Source organism: Sarcophilus harrisii, chromosome 1 (assembly GCF_902635505.1).
Source record: "Sarcophilus harrisii chromosome 1, mSarHar1.11, whole genome shotgun sequence".
In the NCBI taxonomy this organism is placed as follows: Eukaryota; Metazoa; Chordata; class Mammalia; order Dasyuromorphia; family Dasyuridae; genus Sarcophilus; species Sarcophilus harrisii.
In genome coordinates, this window is record NC_045426.1 from 495,082,797 (window position 1) to 495,103,349 (window position 20,553).

Genomic DNA, 20,553 nt, shown 5'->3' on the forward strand with positions numbered 1-20,553 from the left:
CCTAGATGGCATGTAAGCCAATATATGTTAAATGTGGTAAAGATAAATTAAATCAAATATAGGCATGCATATTTATACAATTATCTTTCTGCATAAGAAAAATCAGATCAAAAACAAAACAAAAGAGAAAGAAAATAAAATGCAAGCAAATTATAACAAAAAGAGTGAAAATGCTATGTTGTGATCTACCCTCAGTTCCCACAGTCCTCACTCTGGGTGTAGAAGGCTCTCATCATCACAAGACCATTGGAACTTGTGATGACCACGTATTTTAAAATCAGCCAGAGTCAGGAATTCAGGTTAAGGGAAAATCTTCAATCTTTATTCTCAGTAGAGGTGAAGAAGGATGGGAGGTGAAGGGGGATCAGAGGTGAAGGGGGTTTCACAATCTCAATGTGTGCAGCTGAGTCAAGAAACCACCAGACCAGAAGCCAGCCAGCAGTCTCTCCCCGCTTCTCCCTGCCCCTCTGCTTCCACCCATCAAAATCGTCATTTCCTATACAACACATCAGGACTTGAACAGAGAGTGGGCGGGGGCCATTCTTTCTCCAAGCATATATATTAATAGAGTATGGTCCAATTACTATTTAGCCTCACATGCTTGGGACCTCAGTGCATCAACTCAAGCTTCAGCCCATTACATCTCCTGCTTTCTTTTGTTTTAGAACACAGGTGGTCATGCCATCCCTGACTCCTCAGGGAGATCAGAGCCCCCAAGGGGAGGTGATCACACCCTCCCTGACTTCTCAGGAAAGGAGGTGAAAGCACCAAAAAGGAGATGATCACAACCCCCCTGATTTCTCAGGAAGGGAGGTGAAAGCACTAAAAAGGAGATGATCACGCCCTCCCTGACATCTCAGGAAGGATGATGAAAAGCACCAAAGGGAAGTGGGGGTTGCTAGCGGGTCTCTGGGCTAAAGGGTATTATTATGCACAAACCCATCAGCATAGGAGGTATTACACAAGCACATAGCAATAACGCAGAGGCTATTGGTGATGACCCTCCCCTCAGTCAGTGCAGGCTCGATGTGGTGCAACAAACATGAATTGTACACGCAAGTAGTGGAATAGTAAATAATATAAATCAACACGGTGTTGTAAAAGATTGCCAGAAATCCTAGAAGGAGGATATGTAAACAACAGTCACACATACACCTTCTTCATTAGCCAAAAGATAGTCCAAAACCAATCTATTGTCCATTGCTTCACATGTCAGGAAATCCAATGATCCCCCTAAGTTTTTGAAGTCCTGCAAAAGTCTTTTTATGTGTTAGGGAATCCAATGATTCCAGCAGATTTTGAAGTCCTGTAACAGTCTTATCATTTCTCAGAGAATCCAATGATTCCTGAGGGTTTTCAAGTCCTATGTCTCAGAGAATCCAATGATTCCTGAGGGTTTTCAAGTCCTACAACAATCTTATCATGTCTCAGAGAATCCAATGATTCCTGAGGATTTTCAAATCTTATGTCTCAGAGAATCCAATGATTCCTGAGGGTTTTCAAGTCCTACAACAATCTGATGTCTCAATCCAATGATTCCTGTGGGTTTTCAAGTCCTACAACAATCTTATCATGTCTCAGAGAATCCAATGATTCCTGAGGGTTTTCAAGTCCAACAATTTTTGATGTCCATGAGTCAGACACCATAACTGCCATGCTCTTTCAATGGTGAGCACAATCAGCAACAGAACCACACAATACATTTCAAGGGTCTTCTCCATCTCTCTGCAATGGACAAGGTGAAGGCAGCTCGTTGGCACCCATCTGATTCCTTTTCCACCTACAGAGATACAAGCAAACCTTCTTCCCCAAGCAGTTAGCCTATCTGGTCCCTTCCATTCACCACTTTCTGGGTCTCTCCACATCACCTGGCGATTATCTAAAGATAGTGGAGCTGCTCGCACTGGACACTGCCCTTCCAGTGGGTTATAAAACCTGTTTGCTGGAGCCAGTGCATCTTTGTCAAAAATCAAGAAGTTAATAGTATAAAGGGTTAGATTTATCTCAGGCTTCCCCATTTGGATATTTCTAGAGCTTTTTTTTCTTTCTTCTAGGAATCATAGGGTTTTTTAAGGCCAACTGCATTATATTGTATAAATACAATGCCTCGATGGAAATTGAATGAGGACCATTTTCATTGTAATATGGGGAGATATGTAATATGCCCAATTAATGTCCAATTATCTCGAAAGATTTGTTCTTCCTCTAAGAATCAAAGGGAGGTGTGTTTTAATGTACCCAGAAGTCTAGCTATTTGTTCCCAAGTTATAAGTAGTCCTTGGTCTTCTATCAGCTTAAGCATGCTTTCTATAGCACCACTCCCAAGTGGGGGGGGGGGGGGGGGGGGGGAGAATCTTTAGCTAGCATCTGTCCCATTTCAGCCAAAAAAAGGTTACTAGTTTACTCTTTAAGAAAATAAGTTCCCCCTTTGTCTATTATACTCACTCAAGTTCCTGGTCACTGGAGACTTCTTCATTGAAAATAGGGTCCTTGGGCCCCACGTTGGGCGCCAAATGTGATGACCACATATTATAAAATCAGCCAGAGTCAGGAATTCAGGTTAAGGGAAAATCTTCAATCTTTATTCTCAGTAGAGGTGAAGAAGGATCGGAGGTGAAGGAGGATCAGAGGTATGGGGGGGGTTCACGATCTCAATGTGTGCAACTGAGTCAAGAAACCAGCCAGACCAGAAGTCAGGCAGCAGTCTCTCCCTGCTTCTCTCCACCCCTCTGCCTCCACCCACCAAAGTTGTCATTTCCTATACAACACATCAGGACTTGCACAAAGAGTGGGTGGGGGCCATTCTTTCTCCAAGCATATATATTAATAGAGTAAGGTCCAATTACTATTTAGCCTCATGTGCTTGGGACCTCAGTGCATCAACTCGAACTTCAGCCCATTACAGGAACTGACATGAATCATCTCATTGTTGAAAAGAGCCACATCCATCAGAGTTGATCATCGTATAATCTTGTTGTTGCCATGTATAATGATCTCCTGGTTTTGCTCATTTCTCTTAGTATCAGTTCATGTAAGTCTCTCCAGGCCTCTCTGAAATCATCCATTTCTTAAAGAACAATAATATTCCATAACATTCATATAGCACAACTTATTCAATTTTCCAACTGAGGGGCATCAACTCAGTTTTCACTACAAAGAGAGATGCCACAAACAGTCCTGCACGTGTAGGTCCCTTTCCCTTCTTTAAGATCTCTTTGGGATATAAACCCAGGAGAAATACTGCTGTGTTTGCTGTTGTCAAAGAGTATGCAAAGTTTGATAACTTTATGAAGATATTCCAAACTGCTCTCCAGAATGGTTAGATTCATTCGCAATTCCAACAACAATGTATCAGTGTCCCAGTTTTTCCACATCCCCTCCAACATTTTCATTATCTTTTCCTGTCATCTTAGCCAATCTGAGAGGTGTGTAGTGGTATCTCAGAGATGGCTTAATTATTAATAAGAAGAGAGGAAGCTAGGAGCATAGTAAAAGCCTGTACAGCCTGCCTTCCTTTACACCCTCCTATGCTGCCCCCCAGGGAAGAACCCTCATGGTTTGAGACCCAATGAAATTTGGCAAATAGATATGACCCATTATAAATCTTTTGGTTGCCTTTCTTTGACCCATGTTGTGGTTTCTTTTATCCATGTTGCACTTTTGCAATACCAGCAGCAAAAGAGGCAACCTGAGTGGTCACTGAATTCCTTATACAGGCATTTGCAATTATGAGTGTGCCTCAAGCAATAAAAACAGATAATGGACCTGCATATTCTTCTAAAAATTTTGCACACTTTTGTGCACAGTATCAGATTTTACACACCACTGGTATACCTTCTAATCCTCAAGGACAGGCAATAGTAGAGAGGAAAAACAGAGACATTAAGATGCTCCTCCAAAAACAAAAGAAAGGGGGAGCCACAGGTAAACCTAGAGAACTTGTAAATTTAGCCCTTTATACTATTAACTTCTTGATTTTTGACAAAGATGCATTGGTTCCAGCAGACAGGTTTTATAACCAACCAGAAGGGCAGTGTCCAGTGCAAGAAGCTCCAGTATCTTTAGATAATCACCAGGTGATGTGGAGAGACCCAGAAAGTGATGAATGGAAGGGACCAGATAGGTTAACTGCTTGGGGGAGAGGGTTGCTTGTATCTCTACAGATAGAGAAGGAATCAGATGGGTGCCAATGCTTGTCCATTGGAGAGAGAGAGACAGAGCAGACCCTTGAAATGAAGGAGAAGACCCAAGAAACATCAGGTGGTTCTGTTGCTGATTGTACCCACCACTAAAAGAGCATGGTAGTTATGGCATTTGACTCATGGACATTAAAAATTGTTAATGAGACTAATGTAGGACTTGAAAATCCTCAGGAATCATTGGATTCTCTGAGACATGATAAGACTGTTGTAGGAGTTGAAAACCCTCAGGAATCATTGGATTTCTGAGAAATGATAAGACTGTTGCAGGACTTCAAAAACTTGCAGGGATCATTGGATTCCCTGACACATGAAGCAATGGACAATAGACTGGTTTTGGATTATCTCTTGGCTACTGAAGAAGGCTTTTGTGGGACTATTGTTTACATACCCTCCTTCTAGGACTTCTGAAAATCTTTTACAACACCATGTTGATTTATATTGTTTGTTATACCACTACTTGCATGTACAATTCATGTTTGTTATACCACCTTGAGCATGCACTGGTTGTGGGGAGAGTCACCACTAATAGCCTGTGGTTTATTGCTATGTGCTTGTGTAATACGTCCCATGCTGATGGGTTTGTGCATACCTGTTTCTAATAAGACTCTTCAGCCCAGAAACCCGCTAACAATATCTGATATGACTCCTCACTTCCCTTTAGGGTTTTTCATCTTTCTTCCTGAAAAGTTGGGTGTGTGTGTAATCACTTCCTTTTTGGCATTTTCACCTCCCTTCCTGAGAAGTCAAGGGGGGTGTGACCACCTGTGTTCTAAAACAAAAGAAAGAGAGAGATGTAAAGGGCTAAAACTCTCGAGTTCATGAGTTCTTGAGTTCATGAGGTAGGACAACTGAGTACTTAAGGCTAACTACTGATTAGACAATATTCTATAAGCATATGCTTGGAAAATGGCCCTTCCCACTATTCTGTGCTGGCTCGATAATTGGTGTATACAGAGAATTGTAGGAGGGACAAGGGGATGGAGTAAGACTAGCCAGGATCACTTTGGCTGTAGACGAGGAAGAAGGAGGTCCTGGAGATTCTGCGTCCATCCAATTCACTTCTACCTTTAAAGACCAAGAATAAAGACCAAGGACTTCTGCTTATCCTGACTCCAGTTGATTCTAAGTTATCCAGGCTGCTAACTCAGTCATCACACTCCCCCTTTCTTATACCTTTCCCCTACCACCTTCCCTTTTCCCCTTTCCCCTTCCATTTTTCTATAAGGTGAGAGAAGTTTCTCAGTGAAACCAAATATTGTCTAATATTCTTTCTTTGAGCCAAATCTAATGAGAGTAATATTCACAAAATGTTCATTATCCTCCCTTCTTTCCCTCAATTATAATAGGTTTTCTTTGCCTTTTCCTGAGATGTAATTTCTCTCATTTTACCTCCACTTTCCCCTTTTTTCCCAGTACAGTTCCCTTTCCACCAGTTTCTTTTTTATAATGATAAAATCAGATTATACATGCACTCTCTATGTATACCCATAACAGAAATACAATTCTCAAGAGTTCTTTTCTTTTTACCTTTTTATGCTTCTCCTGAGTTCTATATTTAGAGTTCTATATTTTTTGTTTAGCTCTGGTGTTTTCATCAGAAATAAGTGAATTTCATCTGTTTCATTGAGTGTCCATCTTCTTCCCTGATAGAGAAAGCTCAGTTTAGCAGGGTAATTTATTCTTGGTTGCATTCCAAGTTTTTTCACTTTTTGAAATATCAGATTCCAGGCCCTTTGATCCTTTAAAATGGAAGCTGCTAAGTCCTGAGTAATCCTTATTGTAACTCCTTGGTATTTGAATTGTTTCTTTCTGGCTGCTTGTAGTATTTTTTTCCTTGGTCTGATATTTCTGAAATCTAGCCATGATATTCCTTAGAATTTTAATTTTGGGGTCTCTTTCAAGAGGTGTTTGGTGAAGTTTTTCAATGATTATTTTATCTTCTGATTCTATTACATCTGGGCAGTTCTCTTTGATGATTTTCGATGATTTCCTGAAAAAGTGTCTAGGCTCTCTTTTTTTTTCCATCATGATTTTCAGGGAGTCCAATAATCCTTAGATTATCTCTCTGAGGTCTATTTTCTAGGTCTGTTGTCTTCCCAAGTAGGTATTTAACATTTTTTCTTATTGTTTATTCATTTGGTTTTGCTTGACTGTTTCTTGATGTCTCATTGAGTCATTCATTTCCATTTGTTCAGTTCTAATTTTTAATGAATTATTTTCTTAATTTGCTTTTTTAAACTTCTTTTTGTATTTGTCCAATTGAGTTTTTAAATGAGCTGCTTTGTTCTATGGAATTTTTTTCCATTTCACAAATTTTTTTAAGGAGTTATTTTCTTTTTCCAATTCATAAATTCTGTTTTCCTGGGAGTTCTTTACCTTTTCCAATTCACAAATTCTGTTTCCCTGGGAGTTCTTTATCTTTTTCATTTCACATTTCAGGGAGTTGTTTTCTTTTTCCACTTTGTCAAATCTTTCTTTTAATGAGTTATATGTCTTTTCCAGTCCCTCTTTCCAAACCCTTTCCTTACCCCATTTTTCTTCTAGCTCTCTTTTAAGATTCTTTTAAATTTCTTCTAGGAGAGTCTTGTGTGGTGGGGACCAGATTATATCACCCTTTGGGGCTTCACCTGGAAACAATCTGCTTTTAGTCTTCTCAGAGTTTGAAATATGTTTTCTTTCTCTATAGAAGCTGTCTATAATTAGAGCTTGCTTTGCCTTTTTACTAAATTTTTTTTTAATGTTGGGATCTGCTTTTAGGGTAAGAAGATTCCAAGCTTCCTCTACAGACCCAGAAGTGATAGCGGCTGCACTGGGATTAGTCTGAGTCACTCCCAGTGCTGGGTGGGTGTAGCTAGGTCCCATGAGACTCTGGCACTTTGGGGTACCCTCTTTATCTTTTGTGTTTGTGTTGGATGTTTTATAACTTCACTGCTGATCTACTGGCTTGTAACCAGGGCAGAGTAGCCAACATTGTTGTAGAGTCCTCCTCATAGATTCTTCATCCCATGGAGATTGCACCTCACCTCTGCCTACTCGGTGTGCACTGGCTTCCATGCTCAGCTTCACTGCCTCTGCCTGGTCTCCTCTCATGCTTGTGCCCAATAAAAACAAACCTTTTCTGGTGATCTTTGAAATTATCTTCTGCTGGTAATTTGCTGTACTGGATCCTACCAGTCAAACACTATTTCAGAGGCTGAATTTTGTAATTAATATAAGGGTAGTAGGAGAGCTCAGAAAGAAGCGTGTGTCCTCTCTGCCATGTTGGGCCAGAACTCTGAACTTGAAACAAGGATTCTTACAAGGTGTTAAGTCAGTGGAATTGATAAAGACAATAGTTATCTAATTTAGCATGGTGCTTAACATTCTCTAGTTCAGTACGTGTACTTAATACTTAATATAGTTCCAAAAGATTCACACCTATGATAATGGAATATATAACAGCCAACAAAGGCTGAGACCGATTCATTCTATTGTCTACCCTTTTGGTGGCTAAAGCACAAACCTTTGGACTCAGAGAGATTTATTCACTTCATCTCACACTGCCTTGGTGGCAGACTCTCCTCCTTCACCTCTCTACTGAAACCAAGATCTGGAAGGCCTCCAGAAAGCTAGCTGAGTCCCAAGTGAAGGAGATAGGATTTTGAAGGAAAAAATAAAGGATTTGGACTTTAACACCTGGCTGTTCTCATGGTGATTACTGAACTGAAAAGAAGGCTGCTCCAGAGACCTTAAGAAAACTGAACCAATAACATTACTCTGTCATCTTGGCTCCATCCCCTAGAACACATAATTCTTAAAGAGGCAATGCATCTATACTGAAAATAAAATCAAATGCAAGGTCTTACTTAGAATTGGCTGTTATGATACTTATTCTTTTGCCACCCATATTAGAGTTTTGTGTGTATATGTGTATGTATGTTGGAAGGGGAACCAATCAGCAAAAACAATAGCTCCAAGAAAAAAAAATTCAAGCCATCTACTTTTAAGGATGCGCGCTTTCTCTCTCTCTCTCAATCTGTCTCTGTCTCTCTATAAAAGAAGTCCCAAGGGCTTCCCTACCAAAATGAACATTTTTTCCTTCCCACATTACACTGGCAATCATGATGCTTTCAGTTGCTGCATGATACTATAGTTTCTTCCTTGTCCTTTAAAAATTTATATTTTATTTTCCCCCAATTACACGTACATTTTTTGAACATTTGTTTAAAAAAATTTTTGTATTCCAAATTCTTTTCCCCTTTTCCTCCCCTCTCTTCACTGAAAAGGCAAGCAATTTTATGTAGGTTATGCATGTGCAGTCATGCAAAACATGTTACTGTATGTTCAATATTGTAGTTAACTTGTTGAGTGTTACTGTAAATTCTCTATTAGGATGTTATTTTTCTCTTAAATAGGATTTTTAAAATTATTTATTTATTTAAAACTTAAATACACAACAGAAAAAGAAAAAAAAATACATCATTCTGTGCACAGCAGGACAAGAGAGAATTCAAAATATAAAGCAATAAATTTCCATTTCCAGAAATTCTATATAACTATTAGACATAGTGTTCAGAGTTGTCCATCTTTTCTTTGCTTCCCTATAGGTTTTCTTTTGTCCTCTACAGTGAACTTTAAACTTTATTCCCCCCTTTATCCTCCTCTCAAGTCACCCAAGAAGGCTACAATTAAATATGGATATGTATCTATCTATCTAATTTATCTTCATACATATATGCATATATACACAAATATATATGTACATAGATATCTGTAATTCTATACATATATATTCATATACATGTATGTAAGATTGTATTATAATTATTTCCATTTGTATTCTATTTCTCTGAATAGGATAATATCTTCCTTCATAAGTCCAAGTCTTTCCATATTTTTCTAAATCCATCAACTCATCATTTCTTATGCCAATATTCCAACTTTATACTGTCTAGTTATTTTAAATGATCTAAAACAATATTGATTAATATGATTGACCTATAGTGTGGTTTCTCTGTTTTTTTCTTGATTAAATCTATTTGAACTTTAACTTTGTCTGAGACAAATGATTTCTATCCCTGTTTTTTAAAACCTAATAAATTCTATTCCTCATCTTTATTATTATATTTATGTGTATTTCTTATTTTCTATTCTTCCTGACTCCTCTGCTTTACTTCTACTTACTACCTTGCCTTTCGATTGCTTAACCAAACTTACCATCAAGGATCCCAGCCTTTCCCGTTGACCTCTTGTTTCTATCTGAATTTAGAAGACTTTTATAGACTTCCAAATATATATGTTGTTCCCTCCTTATCCCATTCCCATTAAACTACATACTGTTCTGTATTCTCTAATCCTATTCCCTCACCCTCTAATTTTTAAAAAATAATTTTGAAGACTTATTCTCTTCTAAATATATATGTTGTTTTTTAAGCCTGATCTGAGTAGGGTTCCCTCTAAAAACCCCTGCTTATTCTCCCTTTCTCCTTAGCCTCTTATTCTTTGTAGATATTTATGTCTTGTTCTCTCTTTAACCCATTTCTAAGGAGAATAGGGTTCCAGAACTACCATCTATTTTCTTCCTTCTAATTCCTCTGTCAATTCTTCCTCTTATATCTCATTTGTATAAGATAATTACTCTTCTTAGCATTTCCTACATAGTTCCTACACAGTTCTTATGAATTCTTTATGGGCAGGTAACCATTTGATGTTACTCTTTGGAGGTAGGGAAAACTTTTTTTTTGCTTCAGTATCCTCCTCTGAAGACAAATCCTGATTGTCTATTCCCATAGTAACTTTCTGCAGTTGGGTTATTTCTCTTTTGCCTGCTCATATTTTCTTTTTTTAAGAAGCATGTTACTGTAATCACCTCTAGTCCTGGGGAGTGAGGTCTCTGACCTCAATTCCTCCTTTAGGTCTCCTCTATGACCTAGAACTGAAACCAAGAACCCTTTTGTAAGTATTCCCAGCCAGCAGCATCCCAGCCCCAGTGCTAATGCACTCACAGGGAATGTGCTTGTTCCTTCAGATCCAGTATTTCTGTGAACAGCTGGGTCTGATGTCCCTTATCAGCAGAGGTTCTCTCAGTCTTTTTCAGCTTACACTCTGATCCACACTGTCCAGGAAGTGAAAAGTCCTGTGGTTGGAACTCAAGATACATATCAACCCAGCTAGCTGCTCATTGCTTTCTGTTTTAGTGGAGATAGTCTGGAGGAGTTTACATTTACATGGACCAAATCTATGTCCAAGGTTTTTCTTTGAATCTTTTCTGATTTTCCCAGTAGGACCACTATTTTGTCTCAACTTTTGTTTATTTTTATCACTCTGCACTCACTCTGATGCACTATTTTATCCTGTTTGTGGAGAAAATCTGGAGAGCTTGGAATTTTCTGATTATTCTGCTATCTTCCCAGAATCCTCTCCCTTAAACATGATTTTAAGAACTCCCCTACATTCCTAAGTGAGATTTTTATGAAATGGAAGCCACATTTTTTTTTCCCCAAGAAGGAAGCCAAGTCTAAATTTACAGTGTCAGTTACGAGGAAAAAGTAAAGTGTGTTTTGAATGCCACCTTTTAGGCTTACACATATTTGTAAAGCACGATTACATGAGAATTTGATATGATTCTTATACTTTTAAGACAACTTTTTTACTCTTGCAACTGCTAAAAGATGTTCGATTCCTATTAAGTTAAATATAAGCCCCTTGAGTATTTGATTTTGAAATCAAACTCATTAATGAAGAAAATTCCTCCCTGTTTATTAAACTAAAACTATGGAAAAGGTCTAAGATGTCTTTATAACACAGATTTATAACCTAACTAGAGAAAACAGAAATGATCAAATATGTAGGTTAGCAACAGTCTCCTTGGAAGAAGAAAGGTGGTAAAAAATTTTTTTCAGTGAAATAATGATGTTACAGATTTTCAAATGGCCTCTATATGTAGCAAAAAACCTCACCCCAACTTATTCCAAGTGATAATTTTGTTTGTTACTCTAATCGTTGTGTATTTTCCAGTAGAAAGGATAGATTTGCAAAAAACAAAAACAACCAAAAAAAGGTTTTCGTAATTACTTGTGAAGAAATTGCTTTTTACAAAGCAACATTAATAACAATGATAAAGATTCCGAGGTGTCATCACAAATATACCTATACTTAAATCCAATCTACTAAAATTTTAGTCTATGTTTCATCTTGGCATTGCTTCAATGCCTGGTAGAGGCTTTTCCAGTAGAGTGCAAACACTATCAGTTTCTACCAAAATAGAAAGGCCTCCAACAAGTGGGGTGAGAGTGCAGGATATTTAGCCCTTTGTCTACAAATATAATTCATCAACTTGTTATTAGATATATCCTATAGGCAAGTTACTGTGCTACAACCTACAGATGATACAAAGGGGAAAATTTTAAAAATTTATACAAAAGTTATAACTCTATGGAGTTTATAACCTTCTGGGAATTTATATGTTAGGAGGTTGGGGGAAAGGGGTGTTTATTATAGCATAAACATATATAAGCATAATGATGAAAGGAACTGTTCAGTAATTCAGGCCTGATAGACTGGTTCAGTGGTTTAGATCCTGGACTGGAATGAAATGAAATATCTGAAAATCATATAATAGTAAAAAAGGAAGTTTACTTTGCCTTGACCTGGATGTAGCAAGGACATAACACTGATTAAGCTGAGTACAACTTCTGTGCCAGGGCATTTCATTTGTTGTAGTGGCAGGTCACTGTCAAGGAAAGAAAAAAACCTGACTCTTTATGTTCTGAATTTTGTATTTAAGTTTCCTGAAAGCTGTAAAAACAGTTCCACCTTTGGTCCCCTGGGCTAATTGAATCTCCAGTATGGTTTCAATAGTTTTAAAGGAAAAATAAGGTTCTGGAGTATGACCTTAAGAAAAGCTAGTCCAACTAAGTAGTGATTGCTCTTAATATTGGAGCAAAGGAGAAATGAGATAAAAGGTGTTAGGCATCTTAACTGTAAGGTTCAAAAAAAGGCTTCATAGAGGAAGTAGCACTTGAGTGACCTTTGAAGAAAGATAACAATCCTTAAGCCCAAGAAGAAGAGGGAACATATTCTAGGCATATATCTAGAATATTCACATGAGTATATTTTGGGCAAAGGCATAGAAATAGGAGATAATATGTAGAATTTAGGAAATAGCATATTCCTGAGACATCATAGTACAGGGGAAAGACTTATGAGTCTGATGTCTATGTCATGGCTTCAAATTCTATATTTCCTATTCATTACCTACGAAATTTTGTGCAAATCACTTACCCTCCATGGTCTCCATTTCCCTCACCTGTAAAATGAGATAGTAAGGATTGTTGATTTCAGTTTAGGAGCTTAGGCTAGATAGCTTCTGAGGTCTTCATCTATCTAGAAATTGAACAATTTGTCTTGCCCCAGTCTGCCAGGGTTTTGACCAATTCAGCAGAGATACCATTTCCTTTGATGTTCAAGCCCTACTGAACTGAAATGTTGTGCTATGTGGGAAGTTAGTTGAGCTTAGGATAAGAGTGATTCTTCTACTATTGAAATAGACATTCTCCCCAACAGTGGTCTTTATTAGGACTTTCTGAAGAAAGGACATTATTGTTATGCACTCTCAGACTTATGAGTTGCTTTAATCACTTGTATCCACCACATTTGTATTTCTTTGTCATCATATTTTAACTTGCTGCCCACTTTTCTCCTTCTCTGTAGACCCTGTATGTTTTTATGGGAGAGTATACCATGGGTTTTTTTTTTTGGCATGATGTTTTGTAACTATTCTTATTGTACCATTTGAGTAAATGTCTTTTCTAAATGTAAATTGAATCTACTGGCTTATTGTTAATTGGAAGCATGAAGATGAAGACTTGTGAGCTACAGTTCAAGAAATTGTCATTCCTATATAGGATTATTCCCAGAACTCAAGCTAACAGTTGCCTCTCTAGGGATCTAACCTGCTAGTATAAAGTCAAACTGGAAGATTGAACTTAGAAGGGATGCTAGGATATGCTACATTCTCATTTAACTGGCAGTTGCAAAGAGAGTATTGATGGAAAAATTATTCACGTTAATAAAATCTTGAGTATTTTGAGGTATTGAAATTTTAACTATGAATGACTGCTGCTGGGCCTTTAGGAATGAAAAGCAGCAGCAGAAAGCCCACAGAGTTAAGTCTTGTGGTTTACACATAAATTCAGAATTTAATTTAATTCAATCAAATTAACATTTATAACATATCTACCATGTGCAAGGCATTGCTTTAGATAGACATAACACATCTTTTGCTTTGAGAGACTGTAATTATATGGGGAGGAAAGAAAAATAGGAGAGAAGATCATGATTGAACCTGCAATTTTATTGATTTAGGGAATTATTAGATGAAGCTACTTTACCAACTTAGTTCAGCATTGCTTTACAATTCATAGAGAGAAAGAAATGTGCACAAAAATTATTCAGGGACAATGATAGTGCAAAGGAGATGTCTGGATCAAGAGCCAAAAGAAATTTGAAGGAGGAAGAAATCATTTTCAACTGTTTGTGGGGGTGTAATTTAAGGAGATGGAAATTCTAGAAATGGTTTGTAGAAGAAGTGATACCTTAGTTATTCCTTAAAGGAAGGAGGATTTTGACAAATAGAAATGGGTAGGGAAGTCAGGGAAAACATGAGGAAAAGATGAGAGGGATGGATGAAAATGAAGAGAGAGGATAGCACTTAGAGGGGAAATTTGAGAGGTAGTTTGTAACAAAATTTCAATGGTAGATTGAGTTAGAGGATTAAGAATTCATATTTGGTTGGTAACTGGAGCCACTGGAGGTTTGTGAGCAAGCATATGACATAATCAAATCAGTTCTTTGGGAGGATTAATTTGGGAGAAGTGTGGAGTATTGATTGGGGAAAGAATGGGTTGGAGATAGGAAGACAAGTAAGAAAGATGTTACAGTAATCTAGGTGATGTAACACCTCATTTACAGCTAGAGGCCCACATGTATCTTATCCTATGTATGAGGCACATTGTGGATATGATTAAGTATCCATACAAACCAAAGCTCATGAACCCCCGTATCAATATATTACTTTTACCAAGCAAATAAGTTAACTATTAATTCAAAACAAAAGGCATTAATTAAATAGTATAGCAGACAGAGACTGGGCATATGTGGTAGAGGAAAATACCAGAAGCATGCTGCTTTATTTTCTTTCCTGTATACAGAGGAGCATACACATTCATAGATTATTACTAGTGGGAGAGGAAATAGATGTAGGGAAAGCATTTGAAGAACAGAAATGGGGGGACAAACATATAGGAAACACATATGATCAAAGAAGATTAATGCCCCAAGAAATTGACATCTATTTTAAACCACCAATCCCCTCTAGTGGAGTCACTGGGTCAGCTACTTTCTCTACTAAGTTCCTTTGATGATTTCTTCTTTCTGTAGTACTCTGAGGGGATTCTTCATTGCTTTTGGTTGTTTCTACTACTATTCAATTCCTCTTTTGGTTCTAGGTCTCTCCCCTCTTATGATAATTGCTCTTTGCTGGTCATTAGTTATCATATATCTTCTTTCCAGACTGGAGAAGGAGAAACCTACTACATCTTTATCTAAATAGCCTCAGGGATCAAATTTATCTATTTTTTTAGTTAAAAAAATGGCAGTTAACCCTAAAATCTGTCATTTCTTAGAATGATTTCCTCTCCTAATGAAATCTTTCAGTCTAATTCTTCTTTGAATTATGGTTATAAAATGCCTTATACTCCCTATCATTCCCTTGACCTGGCAGCTCACTCCCAGGTATTATATTGAACAAAACTGAAACATAAAGCTGTAGTGAGGAAATTATCCTCAATTTCCATTATGCCTATTATTCTCCGTGTAAATCATAAGGCCTGAAATGGGAGAAGACTAAAAGGATTAATGACCTTTGCCTTGCTTCCCACTAGCAAATATATCATTACTTTTTTAGTATTGTAGATTTAGGACCAGAAGGGACCTTATGGGTCATTTAATCCAACTCTGTCATTTTATAGATCAGTAAAATATGACTTGAAGAGCTTAAGTAACAGCACAGGTCCTAGAACTTCATACCCAGTACATTTTCCATTGCATCATGCTGTGAAGAAATAAGGTTCTGAATTAGGGAAGTCATCATTAATGTGAAAAGGAAAGAATAGATATAAGTGCTATTTTGATGGTAGAAATAACAGGAAGTGGCAAATAGTTGAACGACCTTGAGGTTTTGAGCCTAGATGACTAGGATGGTGGTGGTACCATTATCAGAAAGAGGGAAGTCAGGAGAAATGACACATTTTGTGAGTCAGATATATCAATTTGGGACATGAGATAGAAATGTTGTTGGATGCTTTTAAGACCTTTAAGCAAGACATTACTGATATATAGATTTCTTTGGGGACTTTTTGAAGGTCCTAACTCAATTAGGGAAGGAGCAGTTACTCTTTTGTACTTATTCTCCAAGTTATTCCCAGAATCTTCATCAAAAATCACTTGAGAAAATACTTTTGCATATGTTTTTGGAATCCTCTGGCCACAGGTTCATAGTTTTCTCTTCACCTTGACTGATAGCTTGGTCTAGTAAGGCCCATAGAATGAATAAATGAAAAAAATTTAAATGTTAATTTATGTGCTAAGAGCTGGAGTTAAAAATGGAAATGCAAGACAATTTCTACTTTCACAGACATCACATTTTAATTGGTAGAGACAATACAAGAAGGATGGTTTAGCTGCAGGTTGGATGGCCCAGGATTCTCTAGAAAAAATTCAAAGATAATTTTTGAGAATCTGGAAGATATAGTGACAGGTCCAAACATAGGGCTTTGTGTTTTTCTATCTTACAGGAAGGACCCCAGTCATCCAAGTGGTATAAATGGCCATATCTATCTAGCAACAGTGTGTGTGTATGTGTGTATGTGTAAGTACCAAATTCACCATGGTTGGGAAGGAGAGAATGGGTCAGAGGTTCATTCAGAGGGATGGGGATTCTGGGTTCCTATCCAAAAGTGAGTGAATTGGAGGGGATGGAGTTAGTTCCTATCTAAGGGGAAAAAGTAAAAAGGAGCATCAGTGGGAAAGTGTGTATGTGGGATGAAATTAAAAGAAATTAAAGATTTCCCAGTGGGTGGAATATGGGCTATGTGAATAGATTGGAGTGGGGAAAATAGCCTTCCTACTATTTCCTACTATTTCTACTCTGTGCAGGCTCAAGATAAGAAATAGGGAGGATATTTCCTCTTCATGTTCCCAAAAGGTATATTATACCACCAGAAGAGAACTAGGCATAATGCTGCATATTAAAACTTGGGTAACCTGCAAGCCAATGTTTATTGGCCAAGCCTACATATGGTCCTATATATGTAGAAGAGATGAAACTTTTGGAACACGTCCCAGAGTAAAATAGGTTTCTAATCTTTGCTTCTGGTACCTAAAACAGATGGAAAAATTATTTTGTACAATGACCATGCTTTTTTTTTCTTTCCTAGGCAGAGATGCTTATGTGGCTTGAATGAGCTTCTTTTGCTGATTGCTGTCAGAATGCATGAAACATCAAGTTCTGAAGGTCAGTGAAATCAGAGATACATTATGGGTAAGATCATCAACCACTTTGTCCAAGGATGTATGATACATTCAGTCCAGTAAGTGGTAGTCATGATGCACTATTATATGGAACATTTGGATTTCCTTACAGGTGTAATTTGCATGACATGAGTCATTAGTCATTGAATTTACTGGAAGAGTTAGGAAAAACAACCTGGAAGTTTGTCTTGAAGCTGAATATAATCTTGTAACTCATTCTCTTTAGCAACAGGGTAAAGGGATATTCAGCACAGTTATTTATATAGAGAGGAATCATTTGTTTTCTTAGCCTGGTAATAGACTGAAAATAGAAATAGAGAAATATTTTCTATAAGTATTGAATTGTCATTTAGCATTTTTTAGGCCTATGGAATAAAGAGACAGTCTGTGGGAAAGGAGAGTCTTGATTATTGTCTAAAATGACTTCATAGCCTCAGTTGGCAGATAGGAAAAAAGAGATGAAAAGTAAAGGCATTTTGAAGGAAAGTTATTCTTAAATTTAAAAAATTTGAGGAGAAGAAGAAGAAGCTATCTCTTTTGAATGAACTGGGTGCTCCCAGGTGGGCTGTTTAAAGCCAAAAAGTGTTCTATTCATCTTTGAATTGTATTTCCCATTACCCATCCCAAATTTGTTCTCCCAGAAAAAATAATCCTTTAAAAGGATGTAAAAGATCCCTTCCCCCTAAAGGGGGAGCAAGGAATCCTGGCTAAGAAGACTGATAGAGAGCATTGCATAGACATATGGTATTTAATTTTATGAAATCATCTGCAGGTTTAATATTTCTCAGTAAATATATCAGAAATGTCAGTTCATCTTTTCAGCAAATAGAATCTCAGTACTTCACATGCAGAGGATTTCTTCTTTAAACTGTTTATTGGTTGGGCACCCTGGTTTTGAAACTGGGAGCCTAAATATAAGCAGTGAGCAGTGGGGATCTTTTTGGAAAGGGTTATAAGATTTAATAACTTTCAACTTGCATATATTTTGTCAGATTAACACAATAAATTATATGTTTAATAATCCTTATATCCCTAACAGGTCTTTGAGGCCTAAAGCAAGTAGTTAATGACATAGCTGCATTTTGAAATTCAGGACCCTTTACTGAGGGTTATAACATTATGGCAGAGAATAGAGAACACTTTCATCCTGTTAAATGATTTATCCAGAGACACTCACCCATTATATCAAACTGGATTTGAACTAAGAATTGGGTTTGGAGCCTGACACTTAAAGGTTATATGACTTTGGACAAGTCATTTATACTCTCACTGCCCCCAGGCAATTCTTTAAACTACAAGTTGCGATGCACTTGTTCATCTATGGAGTTTTCTCCCTGGACCACAGTGAGAAAAACAGATCCTATCGTCCCTCCCCATTCCTCTTCTTTCTCCCTCCAAAAGCCTCCAAACCAAAACAACCAAAACCAAAAATAAACAAACAAAAAAAACAAACCAAGATATTCTTACTTTTCTTGTTAGTGGCAATCCCAAGTACAAATCAGTCCCTCTTTTTCACTGTCAATAATGACTAAGAAATTAAAGCTAGAGAAGAAGGTAAATTACCTACTTAAGGGCATCAAAGAAAAAGCTTCAGGCCATAAAACTTCCCAAGTACAGAGTCAGGTGATAATTGAGGGTGTAACTAGAAGGGACAATTATGTCAAATACAAGTATAGAGAATAGAGTATAGAGAAAGACGCATGTGTGCCTAACACTCTCCCTTCCTTTCTACACCTACCTTAGAGCAAAAACGGCGGAACCGTAGAAAATGAGTTAGGCAATTTGGTAAAAAGAAAAAAAAGTTCTGGTAACTGCACAGGGAGCTAGCTCAGACATAAATTTGAAACAACTGTGGATTCGAAGGGGCAAAAAAGAATGAACTCTCTACTCTATCTTTTAGCCCCCAAAGAGTAATTAGCCAATTGAAACTTCTTTTGCTCAGAATTTAGTCCTTCGGTCCCGACTTCATTGTGTATGCCTGTGAATACAAAGCTTAAGAATCTTTTTCGTTTTACGAAGTCAGACAATGGGATCTGGGTCTCTTGAGGTATGGATTCCAAGGGTCTTAGGTCAGATCTTCAGACAGGAGGAAGCTTAAATAGAGTGGATTAGAAATTTGCTCAAATAGTTTCAGTTCAGAGATTAAGTAGTTTTTTTGCATTTAGGAATTCCCTTCCGTTGCTTTCCTCCTTCCCCCCGCCCTACCCCCAACCAGTAAATCCTTATTTGCAGAGTTCACCCCTTCTTTAACAGAACTTGAAGTAAACAAATTCCCCACATGATGGCTCCCTTTCCTTACATTGAATAGTGGACTTCCTCAAGGAGTATTGGAACATTTCCATTATATCTACAAATTAAACACAAGTGAGAATCCCCAGGAGAAAAAAGAGTAGGGGTTTTAATAGGGTTCACCTTTGATACCATCCCTTCTGAAGACAAGAGTGCTAAAATCGGTAATAATTTCAGACATTTCCTGAAATTTATTTGGACAGGCTCATGACTTTTAGGTGTCTGTCATGGGATGGAGTGTTTCATATACGTATGTATATGTACATGCACACCTGTATCAAATATAAATATATGTATGATATAGACACACATATAGGACAAGTAAATATGACTTTAGCATCAATAAATGAACAAACAAATGTAAGCAAGAGAGTTAATTATTACAGGACATTTGATCTTAACTAGGAATATGGAATATGCTAGTAGTTTGGTTAACTAGAAATTCCTAATCATTACCCAGGAACATAAGAAAATAATTTTTTTTTGTCTCTTGGGAAAAGCATGAAAGAAAAGAAAGGGGAAAATAAAAGGGAAGTAAGAAGAGGGAGGGAGAGAGGGAAAGAGGGAGAGAGTGAGACAGAGAAAGAGAGACAGAGACAGTCATAGAGACATAGATATAGAGTCAGACAGACAAAAACAGAGATTTAAGTAGTCAGTTTTTACATTTTGGAAAATTCAAGTTGAAATGAAATGGTCTTTTAAAAATATTAGATTCAAATTACAGAAATAGGAAATGAACAAAATTATCATTTTATCTATTCTTTGAGATCCAAATCTTTAGTGACTATTAATAGTTATATTTCTAACTTTGTAGGAAATGTAGGAATGTAGAAAACTTACATTTTTGCACAGGATGGGAATGATTAGGATCGGCTAAATTTATCCAAAAACTTAGAAGAATCCTGTAGCTGTGGTCTTTCCTCTTTCGTGTCATTTTCAGTAACAAAAACAACAACAACAACAAGCTAGTAGATTAAAGAGTTCCCAGAGGAGGGATTCCCATTAAGAGTCCCTGAGCAAATAAACTTTTAATAGGAAGCCTCGAGCTTTTCCAGTCTGTGTTCACTTCACCACACAGAACTCTAGGCACAGATTTAATTTTGTTGTGTGCCATAAAGAAAGTGAAAACCATATTCCCTACTGTCCCAAATTCACACAATGTCCTTTTTTCTTCATGTAAAAACAACAGAACACCTAACAGTTTTCACTTTTTAATAGTGTTAGATGTAAAAGGTTAAAAAAATAAAGCCCACTAATGACTCAAGATTAAAGGAACATTATAAAACCCTTGGATAATCTTTTCTCGGAAGAAAAGGCCCAAAAAGTTTCCATCATTGAGAAAAATAATGTTACATTCACTGCAAATTGGAAATTTTCTTTTTATCATTATCGTGACTTTTTTATGGTGAAAACTGCCCACATGGAATAGTTCTTTCAGAAATTTATCACATATCAGGGCTTTCGTGACAACAAGCCGGAGAGGCGTTTTCTG